At 43.9% G+C, this 14,920-nt stretch overlaps 1 protein-coding gene across 3 annotated transcripts in view; it reads left to right on the top strand.

The window, feature by feature from the left end:
• LOC120040961 (zinc finger protein 609-like) overlaps positions 1–14,920 on the top strand; it is an 87,555-nt gene that overhangs the window by 3,464 nt on the left and 69,171 nt on the right. The gene's annotated exons all lie outside the window — the stretch shown is intronic.

The following is a 14,920-nucleotide window of genomic DNA, read 5'->3' as shown; positions in this document are numbered from 1 at the left end:
TAGCTAGCTACGTCTTTTCCTCGGTGGACCTGCGTTTACAGTGTATCCATTTTCAGTTTGTTTGATTGTTGGTTTAGCTTTCTGTAACTGTGTAGCAAGTAGTCTGCATGTGTAGGTGCATATTGTCATGATTTGAAGGTTTCCCGATGTCTGGTTGTAATGTCCATTCTAGAATGCCCTTCTAGCCAATCAAAAACGACTATTCAACAATGCTGTGGTATAAAAAACTTTCCATGACATAGTCTGACCAGGTGAATCCAGGTGAAAGCTATGATCCCTTATTGATGTCCCTTGTTAAATTCACTTCAGTCACTGTTGATGAAGGGGAGGAGACCGGTTAAAGAAGGATTTTTAAACCTTGAGACAAGTGCCAAAATTAAAAAAATATTTCACAAGAATATGATTGTGTCATTATTTACACCCCTATTTTCCCTCGAGTTCAGCCACCCAGAGAGCATAGCAAATATTCAATTCCACTGCAATACCAAACTACTGTTAGAAATTCACACAGGATTCCTTTCAAGCAAACAAATTTCTGACAAAGAAATGTATGTGTATGTGTGCCATTGAGGGTGAATGGGCAAGACAAAGGATTTAAGTGCTTTTTGAACGGGTTTTGATAGTAGGTGCCAGGCGCACCGTTTTTGTCAAGAACTGCAACGCTGCTGGGTTTTTCACGCTCAACAGTTTCCCCTGTGTATCAAGAATGGTCCTCCACCCAAAGGACATCCAGCCAATTTGACACAACTGTGGGATGCATTGGAGTCAACATCAACCAGCATCCCTGTGGAATGCTTTCGACACCGTGTAGAGTCCATGCAACTCAATATTAGGAAGGTGTTCCTAATGTTTGGTACAGTGTAGTTGACAGCGATGAACTGGTGTGTATAGCCATTCTGTCCGACTATCGAAGGACCTTTCTCATCATTCAGGCTAGTGAGGTTTTCAATTGTCCACAGATTTCTGTATTACTTCTCCCTTACTGAGCTCACTTTGCAAAATACCGGTTTGTGGCCAATTCACCCAGTGTTCTGGCAGTGCCTCTTTGCATTGGTACTGATTTACGCAGCAGGGAGTCCTCTCAGTGCAGGAGGTAAAGTCTGTAGCGGTTTTCTAGGCATTGGTCACAGTGAGCAACTGTCTGGATCAACAACACGTCTCTGTACTTGCCCCCTAGTTTATTGTGGCCTCTGCAGATAATTGGATAAGTGAGAGAGAGGCAACGTTTTGCTGTATACTGCTTCCTGCCAAATGGAAAAGGATTCCAGTGTGTTTTCATGCTAATCGCACCGGGCCTAAATTACCAGCTCTATAATAATGTTATCTAGCTACTTCTGTTGGACATAATCCCACACAACCTACCTCATTCTGGTTTGGTTAGGCCTATTACTAGAGATTTTTTGAACTAAACCAGGATGCAACACAGTCTGTTTCAAATGGGAACAAATGAGCCATAGTGGGCAGAACAAGCAAGGAGGTGGGCAGTGCCAAGCACGAGCTAGCAAGATCCTATTGGCGCGTTCTAGCATTAATCTGCATGTTTCTGTTGGGGGAACGCCTGCTCTGAAGTGTGCAATAACTTAATTCGCCTTTGCACTCCTTCTAAACAACATTAATAAAAATAAAAAAATAAAAAAAACTTTAGGAAAGGGTTAAGTCTGCTAAACTTAGTCCACTCTGTTCGTAACAGATTGTAGTTTTGGGAACAGAACTGTATTGAGATCCAATGTTTAATCGGTGAGTAAATTGCCAGAATGTCGGCCTAAATCCATCTTCTCCCACTGCCGGCCACTGGGCTTCTTCTCACTACCATATTTGGTAGTGAGTGGAAACGCCATCCGGATGCTTCATATTTATACATCAGTTGAAATATCTGTCTCATTGTTCTATCTGTGCTATTAGTACCTGTTGCCTGGTTTGATCTAGCCATCTGACTGAAATGCATAAGACTAGGACAGTTGATAAGGCTTAGTTGTCTGTCTGTCTTTTCCTAGCGGTTTGTTTACATTGTTCACAGCAAGTGATTTGCAATGCCAGTTGTGTCAAACAGAAAGCTTATTCTCATTGCAAAAGATGCATTATGGGGACTTGGGACTAGCCTCCATGTACGGTCACTGCAAACAAAGATGTTGCTTATGATGAGACAGTAGTTCAGTTCATAGAATAACTAGTGTAGAAGCCATGGCCTTGTGGTGTCCCCCTTGTTAAACTAATTATTATACAATTGGCCTGTTTCTAGACAGGTGTCGGGCTATTGACGAACTGTTAAAATAAGGTGCTTGTCTGATTTGCGTTAAATACATTCAACACGTTATTGCTTTTGAAATGTGTGTGAGTGGTACCGTGGATTTTATAATGGTCTTTAATCCCCTCTTATAGCTCTGAGCTATATAGCAACATTAATCACTCACCCCACATCAAGATGCTGCTGTTGTCCAGGCCTAGGAACCCCAGGAAGAGTAGCTGCTGCTTTAGCAACAGCTAATAGGATCCTAATAAAATACAAAAAATGCTAGGGGCTCGTCTCTATTCAGTGTGTTTTAACATTTGACTTACCATTCTGGTTAGCCTCGTTGTTAGGTGAGATGTTCAATGTCCCCCATACAGACTTATGAAAGGAACAGTGTCTATTTCCAGTGAGGTATTTGGCCCATGTCCTATAATCCAATTGTAGGTATGGTATTGATTGACCAGATACTGGTATGAATGTAATTTTTAGGTCTAATTCTCCTTTATCATGCTGAACACAAGGAATGTCCCTTGAATTGGTCAAGACTCAAGTCTGTTGGAAATGAATTATGTTTGGTGAATGGCCCAGAGTCTAGATTCAGCCTAGTTCAGAATATTGACACACATTTGAGTCACTGTTGTCTAGATCTACAGATGGACTCTTGTTGGCTGCTCACTCACACAAACGTTCATGCAGTGAATCCATCAAGTCTATTGTGAATAAAGTTGAACTATGCAATCTGGAGAGGAATCATTCAAGATGTCTGCTGGGTTTGATCCAATTCATCTAGGAAACTAGGTGTTTTTTGTTGTCCCATCTGAGCTTTTGAAACGTTGAACATGCTGAATGGGGTAGGCTAGGTCTTTTATATAACGTATATCAGGGTATTTGGAAATAGCCATGGGATGGTTTTTCAATACCATCAATACTTTGAAACTATTTATTTTGAAGTTTTTCAATACATTTTTATATTTGTAGCTACTGAAGTGAATACCTGCAGTCAACTTGTGTGATGTGATAGATGAAATGAAGAACGTGATCTCCTTTATCTGTCACGTTATTTTACATCATGAAGCTTTTACCATAATTCCCCAGAACAGTTGAGCCAGTCACTTGTTTGTAAATAGCACAATGGTGTAAGCGGGAGCAGGTAAGTCAAGCTGTCTATTGACGGGTCGGCTTTTCTATTGAAAGAGAAGTGGGTTTTTTTATTTCATTTTTGCATAAATATAGTGATCAGGGACGTGCAACTTGTTTCACAGAAAATACATCAGTGCAACACATTTGGCAGAAAATAGCTTCATTTTCATCAGATGACAACAGAAGTGCAACGCTATTTGGCTGGTAGCCACAGTGAATTAGTAAACGAGCTGACAATGAAAAATCAAGTTTTTTTTGTTGTTGCTAAAACGATGCATGTCCATCCTATTTCTAATGTTTATTATAGAAAGAATACAGCCAGCTACATTTCCTAATGTTATGCTTAAAGTTAATCTTGCATTTTACCAGAGAAAAGTAGACTACACCAGTCAGAGGTCTGTCTGCTGATAGAATGCCGTTCTACTGAAGCACAAAATGAGTCTGATGACAGCAGAAATTACAATAAGAAGCATTTTAGGTCTGTGTTTATAAAATACATTGATTTCTTATGCGTTTTATGAAAAATAAAGAATTCTGTGTTAGAGACCCCTTAGGTTTAACTTGCTAGTTATCTAAATAAGTGTCTTAATAAGGTGATGGTGCATCATATTGTGTAAGCTTTCTGTCGTCTTTGAGAAGTCAAAGCCCTTTGGAGGAGTTATCCGTACAGCTGCCACTATCTTGATATCCTCTTCTTTCTCAGCCTGTCTGACCCTCCCTCCTCTGAGCAGAGCAGGCATTCCCTTTCCCTTGTGACTCCAGACACACGCGTGTGTGTGTGTGTGTGTGTGTGTGTGTGTGTGTGTACATGCTGCTTCAGAGCAGACAAGCAGTCTTCAAAACTTTGTTCATTTGGACAATGTCTCTCGTTCACATTCGCTTTTAAGTGTCCAAACTCACCACAAATTACATTCTGTAGCACCTACCTAGGCAATCCAGCTTATAAAGTTATACATGTATGTCTTTTAAATGTGTTTATTTTCGTTTGCGCTCCTTAGCATATTTAGCTAGCTGCCTCCATGGAAATTCTGTTACCAGAATGCTAACACAAGTAACAGATGCCCAATGGTGGGGGGGGTGTATATCGATACAGTTAGGCGTTTTGGCGCAGGTACCTACATATCGCAATATTATTTTGGACAATATTACATCGATATTCTGACTCAAAATATCGATTTGTAAAAAAAAATCTAGGTAGCGTTAGCGCCAGTCGGCTCTACCAGTGCCAAAACTCTGGTATTTTTCATCTTATAGCTTGTTCTCATCTTCTTTTTAAATTGTGAGCCAACATGTTTTCAGCACTTTTATGTCCATGAATTATCAAAAAATAATTCTCATGCTCTCTCCTGTTCCTCTTCAGCAGAGCATTATGTTTGGAACATTGAATCACAATACTTAGGCGCCGATATGGTATTGCGATTCTAAGTATCGTGATAATATCGTACCGTGAGATCCCTGGCAATTCCCAGCCGTACATGTTATCATTTGGTTGTGTTCAAACCCAATCAGATCAATTATTGTTATTATGTTTCAGTGGGTTTTATTTGAGTTAGGCAAATATTTTGCTTAGGCTACCTCAAGTAGCCTATTACGCAGAGCTTTTTGGTTTCAGAAATAGGCTCTTGTAGTCAGGCAGGCATGTGTTTTTCATTTTCATGCCAAGATTGCATTGGAGGTTTCCCTTTATGAAAATGTCTTCTCATGATTAGAGCTGTTAGCGATAAGCTGTTTCGCCAGCTGTTAAAAAGGTATGCTAACACATGGAACATGAGGAGGCCTGTCAACTAAGTGAAGGATCTCTTTGCTTGAATTCCTCTAATTCCGCATTGGCAAGTAATGCAGTTTCTTTGGGTGTAAAATGAAGGTCAGATACCTTGTACCAGGAAGAATCATCCAGGTTGATGTGATGGAATAGACCTAGAGATTGCTTTTATGAGCAGTTGGTATTCCTTACTGTGTTTTTGTTGTAGTTTGGAAATGTGAAATGGTCTAGGCTAATGCTGTCCTCCAGGAGCAGATGGTGCTTGATGTAGGCCTACTTGACTCCATTTAACTTACTCCACTTATATTAAGGTACGTTATCCTATTGATTATTGCCAATTGGTTAGTTCCGGCCTCACATTTTTTTTGTCAATGTGTAGCGTATTTCAGCCATGACAATTTATTAGGAAAAGTAGTCTTGCTTAGACTGTAATAATCTCATGTAGGCCCTAACCTATGTTCTGCATACAATGTGTATTAACATGTCTTCATAGAAAGTGGCCTTAGGCAGTGAAACTCTGGTGATAGGCTAACTATTCAGTTGTCTGAGTTTCTGCTACACAGGGTTATTTTTTCTCTGGGTTAGCTAGTGTTTCTGAAGTCCCAAAGCTCTTTGATGGGAAACTTGTTCTGTTGGCCAACTCACAGTAAAGTTTGGGGAGGCGAGAAATTGGTCTTGAAAAGCAGCGTGAGTCGACTTATCCATCGACCTGGATAAGGTTCAAGTTCAGAACAAGCTTCATTTTCACAATTGGTGTGTGGGGTATTACTGGGAGAGTCCATGACTGTGAGAAGGTCACTTCTGGTTACTGTTTTAAAGGACATTCTACTCCAAAAATCCTTTGAGACTCAGTTGAATTTAATCTCTTGATCTTAATGACGTCACTAGCCCGGCGTTACTGGATTTGATTGATTTTGTTCGTGCTCGCTGTCGACAAGACTGAATTATGCCGAAATCACAATTACATTCAGACAATAGTACATTCAATTAAAAATGTCCTAGCTTACAAGATTTTAGCTAACAATTATTTTCGCTGTGCACCCTTTTACTAAATTAAATATAGGAGAAACACTGATCATGCTGCTCAGATTTCAGTCTGACTTGGGGATTTGAAGTCAGTTAGTTAGGTTTGATTCAGTGCAGGTTTAGTGCTGATGCATTTGGCCTACATCGTTTAACAGCTGCAACAGCGTGCTTGTATGTCTTTACATTCCTTACACCATCTGCAAAGATCAACTGGGAGTTTTCCTTGAAAGTAATTTCGTCTGAAAGTAGACCAGAAGGAAGGATTGAGAAAGGCAGAGGTAAGGAAAGAAGAGACCATATGGAAGGAGAGAGACAGAAGGGACCATATGAAGGGAAAGAGAGGGTGAAGGAAAGAAGGGACCATACAAAGGGAGAGAGGGTGAAGGAAAGAAGGGACCATACAAAGGGAGAGAGGGGGAAGGAAAGAAGAGACCATATGAAGGGAGAGAGAGGGGGAAGGAAAGAAGAGACCATATGAAGGGAGAGAGAGGGGGAAGGAAAGAAGAGAGAGAGGGGGAAGGAAAGAAGAGACCATACGAAGGGAGAGAGAGGGGGAAGGAAAGAAGAGACCATACGAAGGGAGAGAGAGGGGGAAGGAAAGAAGAGACCATACGAAGGGAGAGAGAGGGGGAAGGGACCATACAGAGCGGGAGAGCGAGGGAAGCGGAAGGCTGAGGTGCAGTAATGTCTCCCTGTGTCTGGGGAGTTCTCTGAGATTGCCTGCTGTTATGGAGGAATCATGTCTGAATGGCGCTGCTGAGCCTATTAATGGAGTTGCTCTTGTTTCTGCCAACTTGTCAGCCTCTGAAGAAGGGTCCTCCCTTCCACCCCACCCCCACACCCTACTGTATCAACTACCTGGAAGAAATCAGTGACATGAGGGCACAGACAATTTCTCTTCAGGTCCATTAGCCAGAAGGCCTTCACTCAATTTACTGAAGCATTTTCCCCTTGGACTGGAGGTGTGATGACAAACGTTATTTGACTCAAGTACATTATCTCCCGAGCCCAGCCATAGTGGCAGTACATTACCTCCTGAGCCCAGCCATAGTGGCAGTACATTACCTCCTGAGCCCAGCCATAGTGGCAGTACATTATCTCCCGAGCCCAGCCATAGTGGCAGTACATTATCTCCCGAGCCCAGCCATAGTGGCAGTACATTATCTCCCGAGCCCAGCCATAGTGGCAGTACATTATCTCCCGAGCCCAGCCATAGTGGCAGTACATTATCTCCCGAGCCCAGCCATAGTGGCAGTACATTATCTCCCGAGCCCAGCCATAGTGGCAGTACATTATCTCCCGAGCCCAGCCATAGTGGCAGTACATTATCCCCCGAGCCCAGCCATAGTGGCAGTACATTATCTCCCGAGCCCAGCCAGAGTGGCAGTACATTATCTCCCGAGCCCAGCCAGAGTGGCAGTACATTATCTCCCGAGCCCAGCCAGAGTGGCAGTACATTATCTCCCGAGCCCAGCCAGAGTGGCAGTACATTATCTCCCGAGCCCAGCCAGAGTGGCAGTACATTATCTCCCGAGCCCAGCCAGAGTGGCAGTACATTATCTCCCGAGCCCAGCCAGAGTGGCAGTACATTATCTCCCGAGCCCAGCCAGAGTGGCAGTACATTATCTCCCGAACCCAGCCAGAGTGGCAGTACATTATCTCCCGAGCCCAGCCAGAGTGGCAGTACATTATCTCCCGAGCCCAGCCAGAGTGGCAGTACATTATCTCCCGAGCCCAGCCAGAGTGGCAGTACATTATCTCCCGAGCCCAGCCATAGTGGCAGTACATTATCTCCCGAGCCCAGCCATAGTGGCAGTACATTATCTCCCGAGCCCAGCCATAGTGGCAGTACATTATCTCCCGAGCCCAGCCAGAGTGGCAGTACATTATCTCCCGAGCCCAGCCAGAGTGGCAGTACATTATCTCCCGAGCCCAGCCAGAGTGGCAGTACATTATCTCCCGAGCCCAGCCAGAGTGGCAGTACATTATCTCCCGAGCCCAGCCAGAGTGGCAGTACATTATCTCCCGAGCCCAGCCAGAGTGGCCGTACATTATCTCCCGAGCCCAGCCAGAGTGGCAGAATTGAAAATAAAAGTACAGAATCTTCTTTATTATGCAGCATCATGGAGCCACTTGATTGATTGTGAGTGATGGGTTACATTGAGGCAGCTGGCCATGGGTCGGCACCGTCCATTACACTGTTGTTAACCAGTATATTGATTCTCCCCTTTTGGCTCATGTGCTGCTGAAAAGACACTGCATTGCTTGATAATGTTCAGCGGTGTCTGGCTTCAGTTCTTTTTCCACACACACAGAACCGGCAATGGAAAAGATTACTTTTCATAACATCGCTCACAAAATTATATTGCTTTGTTTATATGTATCCTGGGACTAGATAAAATCTACAGGAAATAGCCTACTTGAAGTGTTTTCACCGCTTAGGTTTTAGACTGTGTACTTCACCACCGTCTGAGCAATGGGGATGTTTTCAAAGCACTGTAGACACTTCACACACAAGATGGGAGTGTGGTTAGTCTACATGCTACAGTTGAATCAGATTAAATGTGTCAGATTGGGATGTGGCAGCTGAGCATTACTATTGTCGTATTGATGTAGGGCTTCCCAGCTACGTGGCAGAAAGGCAGTAGCAAGTTAATACTGGCAGTATTGTATGTCAATATAGCAGTAACCATTGCTGCCTTGCAGACACATAAACCAGTAGTGGACAGACTGGACTTTTTAATGAGCTCTGTTGCATGCCACAGGAAATGGAAGTCCCACTGTGAATGGGAGCTTGTTCTCCCCAGGTTGACATTAGCTGATATGGAAGCTGGCTGACCCGCAGGCTCCTGATTCCCATCACCTGGAGTTCCCTGTGCAGTTCTATTTTGGTAACCAGCTCCAAGCACACAATCCAATTACAAGGAGGTTACTGTTTGGCTCTCTGGACGGGGACCTGTCTTATACCAAGAGGCAGGGAAAACTTGCTCCTGTGCCAGGTTCTGCACTATTCAATTGAGGTTTTATTGGGTTATTACTCTGCCGCAGTAAATTATTGGGAAGGTCTTGGCAGGTGCCACAGAATATCTTTTTAATCTGCCGACGACTGTCAGCTTTCTCTGCATCGTAACCCTGTGACTTTTTGCACACTGGTGTTGTGTGGTGAGAAAAACCTCCCTTTATTTCATGGCACTCAAACAGCCAATGTGTTGTTGAGAAACTCTTACCCTGGAACTGTTCACTGAAACTGGGAGTGGTGCTCTGCTAACTAAGAACCGGGTGTGTAGCTTTAACATCCGATCCATTCCAATAAGACAGGGTTAGGAGAGAAGGGCTGAATGAGTCTAGCGGTGTTGCTTTTCACTGATTCTATTCAGGTTCTGTTGGTGTCTGGTTATCCATGACTGATTAGCCTGGGCTACGTGTTCTAGTCCCTAGTGTCTGCACAGATGGTACCCTCTAACATTAGGATGGAGAAACTAGCCTATATCAGCTCATTTTAATTAAAGGGATACTTACATTTTTCTACTTACGCAGTCGATGAACTTGTGGATACTATTTATATGTCTATGTGTGCACTATGAAGGAAGTTTAGAGGCTGTTTCGCCAATTAACTAGCGTTAGCGCAATAACTGGAAGTCAACAGGTAAAGTATACACTAGCGTACTTATAGACTTCCAGTCATTGCGCTAACGCTAGTTAGCACTGGCTTGTGAAACTACCTCCAACTTCCTTCATACTGCATGCATAGACATAAAATTATATCCACAAGTTCATCTGACTCTGGGTAAGTAGAACAACAGCTTCATTTTAAAGGTAACTCTTGTAGAGTTGGTACATTCTGTGTGCAAATAATATAACATGGACAAATCCTTTCTGTAAAGAGGTGTGTGTCTTTGTGCAGGCCAGATATAATCCCCACCCTGACATGGGTGTCTGATGGATTGCTGGGGAAAATTGGATCTCTGAGAAAAAGACAAGCACCGAGGGAGGTACATAGCCTCATGCCTTCGGTCAACAGGCCGCTCACTGGGACGTTTCCTCTGTGGCTCTTTTCAAAAGGCTTGCTCTGCAGTTCTGGCGAAGGGCAGTACAGTAGGTCAACCGCAAATAGAGCTACAACCCCTCTTTTATGAAGGTGTCGGATGATTTAGACCCCACCACTGTTTAGCCAGCCAAACGCCACAGCTGCAACCCCCCCCCCCCCCCGTTTTACTACACTTCCATGTAGGCTCATCATATGGCAGTTTACCTGTTTTACTACACTTCCATGTAGGCTCATCATATGGCAGTTTACCTGTTTTACCTCACTTCCATGTAGGCTCATCATATGGCAGTTTACCTGTTTTACTACACTTCCATGTAGGCTCATCATATGGCAGTTTACCTGTTTTACCTCACTTCCATGTAGGCTCATCATATGGCAGTTTACCTGTTTTACCACACTTCCATGTAGGCTCATCATATGGCAGTTTACCTGTTTTACCACACTTCCATGTAGGCTCATCATATGGCAGTTTACCTGTTTTACTACACTTCCATGTAGGCTCATCATATGGCAGTTTACCTGTTTTACTACACTTCCATGTAGGCTCATCATATGGCAGTTTACCTGTTTTACTACACTTCCACGTAGGCTCATCATATGGCAGTTGACCTGTTTTACTACACTTCCACGTAGGCTCATCATATGGCAGTTTACCAGTTTTACTACACTTCCACGTAGGCTCATCATATGGCAGTTTACCAGTTTTACTACACTTCCACGTAGGCTCATCATATGGCAGTTTACCAGTTTTACCACACTTCCACGTAGGCTCATCATATGGCAGTTTACCAGTTTTACCACACTTCCACGTAGGCTCATCATATGGCAGTTTACCAGTTTTACCACACTTCCACGTAGGCTCATCATATGGCAGTTTACCTGTTTTACTACACTTCCATGTAGGCTCATCATATGGCAGTTTACCTGTTTTACTACACTTCCATGTAGGCTCATCATATGGCAGTTTACCTGTTTTACTACACTTCCATGTAGGCTCATCATATGGCAGTTTACCTGTTTTACTACACTTCCATGTAGGCTCATCATATGGCAGTTTACCTGTTTTACTACACTTCCATGTAGGCTCATCATATGGCAGTTTACCTGTTTTACTACACTTCCATGTAGGCTCATCATATGGCAGTTTACCTGTTTTACTACACTTCCATGTAGGCTCATCATATGGCAGTTTACCTGTTTTACTACACTTCCATGTAGGCTCATCATATGGCAGTTTACCTGTTTTACTACACTTCCATGTAGGCTCATCGTATGGCAGTTTACCCATTTTACCACACTTCCAGGTGGAGGTTGCTGTGAATCGGCTGTTGTTAGGCTGCCATGAAAGCGCCCATTTGGGAGTCTACCGTTAAGGAGAGCTGAATAATGTGGACGCCTCCTGCTTCCTTTCCTCCCACCTCCATTAGGTCAGCAGGGACAAGCCTGAGAGCTGAATAATGTGGAGGCCTCCTGCTTCCTTTCCTCCCACCTCCATTAGGTCAGCAGGGACAAGCCTGAGAGCTGAATAATGTGGAGGCTTCCTTTCCTCCCATCTCCATTAGGTCAGCAGGGACAAGCCTGAGAGCTGAATAATGTGGACGCCTCCTGCTTCCTTTCCTCCCATCTCCATTAGGTCAGCAGGGACAAGCCTGAGAGCTGAATAATGTGGACGCCTCCTGCTTCCTTTCCTCCCATCTCCATTAGGTCAACAGGGACAAGCCTGAGAGCTGAATAATGTGGACACCTCCTGCTTCCTTTCCTCCCACCTCCGTTAGTTCAGCAGGGACAAGCCTGAGAGCTGAATAATGTGGACGCCTCCTGCTCCCTTTCCTCCCATCTCCATTAGGTCAGCAGGGACAAGCCTGAGTGCAATTGTGTCAAAAGCAGAACAGCTGATGTCAGGGCAGCTAAAGCAGACGCTGAGAGTGCGTCTGGAGCACAGGAGGTTGGTGGCACCTTAATTGGGGAGGACAGACTCGTGGTAATGGCTGGAGCAGAATATGTGGAATGGTTTCCATGTGTTTGATGCCATTCCATTCATTCTGTTCCAGCCATTATTATGAGCTGTCATCCCCTCAACAGCCTCCACTGGTCGGAAGTCATTGGAGAAAGTGGCCAACTGAATTTAAAAAAAGCTGTTTCCAATCAGAAGATCCACAAGGCTTTGTCTGCTCAAGTAGGGGAAAAGATGCAATAGATTTGATCATGGCTTTCCTCCCTCACACAAGCAGGAGCCTGCTGAGCACGCTTTCTGAGAGCAGCAATTCAAACGTTTCACGGCAATGACCTTCCAAATGGTGCAGATTCTTTTCATTTAATTTCAGATCCTAAATTACATCTCAGCGACAGAGGAATTAGAAAATGAAAGGTTTTGGCCAGCTATCAGAGGCAGGAGCCTTTTCTCTCCACAAACAGGTTGGCTGAAGTCCTGTTGTGTACACTGTTTGGCCCTGTGTTTTTGTCAGTGGCAGTGTGCAGCACAAAGAGAATCATCAGAATTCAGGCCTCTGAGGCGGTATTGATCTCATCTCCACAGACCCCCTCTGAAGAGTCTTTTGTGCTGGGTTTATTTGCCCCTGCACGTTCCTTATCACAGGGGGAGATGAGCAGTGCAGATGTGAGTGTTAATTATTTACTGGTTTGTGTTGGAGGGAGGGGTGCTGCAGGGGCAGAGGGGTCACGATGCTCAGACAGGAGGCAGTGTCTTCCACTCTGCTCCTGTTCAACCCAGCCAGCCCGATGCTCAGCGACGTGGAGGAGAATGATAAATGAGTTTCTGGAAGTTGTTTAAAGCCCCTGAAAGGGCAGCAGTAGCACAGACATGCTAAAATCCGCTGCGTGTGGAGCTTTTATAGGAGTCCGTGGAAAGGACCACGTGTTTGGGCTAGAGGGATTTATTGTCTGTTACGTGCTGACCAGACCGCGTCCGCCCGCCATCGCACACATTTGATTTTGTCCCCCCACACCAGACGCGATCAGGACACGCAGGTTGAAATATCAAAACAAACTCTGAACCAATTATATTAATTTGGGGACAGGTCGAAAGCATTCAACATTTATGGTAATTTAGCTAGCTTAGCTTGCTGTTGCTAGCTAATTTGTCCTGGGATATTAACATTGGGTTGTTATTTTACCTGAAATGCGTAAGGTCTTATACTCCGACAATTAATCCACAGATAAAACGGTAAACTGAGTTTGTTTCTAGTAATCTCTCCTACTTCAGGCTGCTTCTTCTTTGGAGTTTTTATGGCGGTTGGCAACCAACTTTAAGGTGCATTACCACAACCGACTGTAGTGTGAACCTCAGTTCATCTTTCAATCACCCACGTGGGTATATGCTCCTAAAAAACAATGAGGAGATGGGGGAGGTGGGACTTGCAGCTCGTCGAGCATCACAAATAGAACCAAATTTTATTTTAGCGCCTGGCTACATAGATGTTCGTTGACTCGCGCAAGCTATGATTGAATAACATGTATGTGTAAATATATTTTGCAACGCAGGTGACGCAAGCAGTGTGGTCAGCATGTTAGAGCAGGCATGTATATATATATTTATCCATCCATTTTTAAGTGAATTACAAATACAGAGGCCATGTTGGAGAAAGCCTTCACATCTGGTGCAGTAGACTGTATTTGAAGAAATGGTAGGCCTAGGCCTAGGCTATATGAAGCTAAGTGCTAACATGATCACAATGCGTTTGTGTAAGGCATGCCTTTTAACAGCGCTTTATTTAGCCTACATTATGGTGTTGGGCTGTGCCTTTCTTCTGGCATCATTCAAGTGTTTTCTTAAGCTGCCCTGTTGATGCAGAGGTTGTCAGTGTCCACTTGACAGAGTATGGCTATGTTAACTCTGTGAGGGTGAGTAGTGAGGCCAGTTAGTCTTCATCCGTCACCAGTGACATTATCAGCAGTCCTTGTGGAATGAGCCAGTCACTCAGAACAGTGGGGCCACGGTTGGCCGCCAATCAGGATTTACGTTTCCCAGGGTTGCCATGGTGACTGTGGGAAATGGTTATGGAGATCCGGATTTCTGTGCAACGCTGTAGCACCTTTGAGATTATGGTGGAGTTTGGGCAGCTTTTAGATAATGTAGTGTTAAAGGATGGATCATTGTCCCTGTTTAGTCACATTTGGTTAACAAAATGCATCTTTTGCTACAAGCATTTGGTTGTATTTAATCTTGAAAACAATGTCTCTACTACTGGGTAAAGAGAACTGTGGCTCCAGGATAAATAAGCCTATTTACTTACTTGCAGGACTAGTTGAATCTTTCTTTACCTTACCCCCGACCTTCTTGATTACCAGTTTGATTGAATAGGTCCCAATGTAATGGCATGTCGTTGTTTTGTTTTTCTTGCTAGTAAAGACATCACAAGCCTTCCTAATCCAAATAATGTTAGATCAAGCTGTAGGCCTGTGTCAGTTGTGTGTAGTGTTAGATCAAGCTGTAGGCCTGTGTCAGTTGTGAATAGTGTTAGATCAAGCTGTAGGCCTGTGTCAGTTGTGTGTGTAGTGTTAGATCAAGCCTCTAACTTGAAGCATCAGCTGTTAGAGCAGCTTACCGATCACTGTACCTGTACACAGCCGATCTGTAAATAGCACACCCAACTACCTCATCCCCATATTGTTATTTATCCTCTTGCTCTTTTGCACCCAAGTATCTCTACTTGCACATCATCATCTGCACATCTATCACTCCAGTGTTAATGCT

This window comes from Salvelinus namaycush, unplaced genomic scaffold (assembly GCF_016432855.1).
Source record: "Salvelinus namaycush isolate Seneca unplaced genomic scaffold, SaNama_1.0 Scaffold395, whole genome shotgun sequence".
Lineage (NCBI taxonomy): Eukaryota > Metazoa > Chordata > Actinopteri > Salmoniformes > Salmonidae > Salvelinus > Salvelinus namaycush.
The sequence above is the reverse complement of the archived record's forward strand: the minus strand, read 5'-3'. Positions and strand labels throughout refer to the sequence as shown.